At 38.2% G+C, this 1402-nt stretch overlaps 1 protein-coding gene across 36 annotated transcripts in view; it reads left to right on the top strand.

The window, feature by feature from the left end:
• The window catches only part of LOC105468849 (discs large MAGUK scaffold protein 2), a 2241192-nt gene that overhangs the window by 1905269 nt on the left and 334521 nt on the right, over positions 1-1402 (top strand). The window lies entirely within an intron of this gene.

The raw sequence follows: 1402 nt of genomic DNA, 5'->3' as shown, positions 1-1402 counted from the left end.
AAGATTGAGAACCCTGCGTCTTGCACTTTAGGAATAAGAAAAAGAGATCGAAGTACAGTTTACAAACTTTCATTGCCATCAAAATCTTTTGCTGCCACAGCTATTTCAGTTTTTTGTGTAAAAGAGTCATCAGCGGTGGTTCACGCTGTAATCCCAGTACTTTGGGAGGCCGAGGCAGGCGAATCATGAGGTCAAAAGATTGAGACCATCCTGGCCAACATGGTGAAACCCTGTCTCTACTAAAAATACAAAAATTAATTGGGCGTGGTGGTGAGTGCCTGTAGTCCCAGCTACTCAGGAGGCTGAGGCAGGAGAATTGCTTGAACCCGGGAGGCGGAGGCTGCAGTGAGCTGAGATTATGCCACTGCACTCCAACCTGGGCAACAGAGCGAGCCTTTGTCTCAAGAAAAGAAAATCATCAGTTTGTTTAGGGGTGAGAAGTGTCAGCAAGGTGTCTTGGATTTATTTTGGTTCTCTAAAAAGGGAAGTCTTGAGGGTTTAGAAGTGTGAATTATCTTTCATCAATGTGCAGAGTAATCACAATGTGAATTATCAAATTATCCTCAATGTCCCTCCGCCCCGCCCAGTCCTTTGCTGCTATCTGCTGTGATTTTGTGCATTAAATAGAATGGAAATTGCTATGTCTTTTTTTTTTTTTAATTATACTTTCTAGGGTACATGTGCATAACGTGTAGGTTTGTTACATATGTATACTTAATGCTATGTCTTTTTAACAACATTTTTTTCTAAATTATTTCTTAGGTTGTGCTAATTTTGTTGGTTGTGAAAAGTTGAGCTTTTCTGTTGCCTTCATTTTCATCTTACAGTTTGCCTATTTTAATAAATGGTGTTACATTAAAAATTGTAAAGAAATGTTTACCACCAATTTAGAAATTGTTGCCTTTTCTGTCATTAAACTCGGGTACAAATTGCCATAACATGAAAACCTATGGAACTAGAATTATGATTAAAGAAATATTAGATGAATCATAAAAGAAAAAAGTATACACTAAAGTGGTTACCTCTAGAAATGGAGATGGTGAGGGGACTTTTACCTCTTCCTTTTAAACATTTCTGAAACAGAATGCATTTGCCATGATCACATATTATTCTTTTATAAAAAGTTAACCTTAACTGTTTGACAGAATAAATTATTTGGCATGTGAAGTTTGTGGAATTCAGCCTCCTGTAGGTAGTAGCCTGGATCAAATTGCCTTTCCTGTCTCTTCTGGCCGGCAGAGTCATACTTCTGACTCATCAATAGCCTAGACAGTCTCTGAAATGACTGTATCTACCAAGGAATAGATCTGGAATTTTATAGTTTAAGGGGACTTTAGACTCATACAGCCTAACAGTCCCTTCCCTCCTAGAGAGGAGAAAAATTGAGGCTCAGAGAAGTAGT

Source organism: Macaca nemestrina, chromosome 12 (genome assembly GCF_043159975.1).
Source record: "Macaca nemestrina isolate mMacNem1 chromosome 12, mMacNem.hap1, whole genome shotgun sequence".
NCBI classification, from domain to species: Eukaryota; Metazoa; Chordata; class Mammalia; order Primates; family Cercopithecidae; genus Macaca; species Macaca nemestrina.
This window is presented reverse-complemented; position numbering and strand designations above follow the sequence as displayed.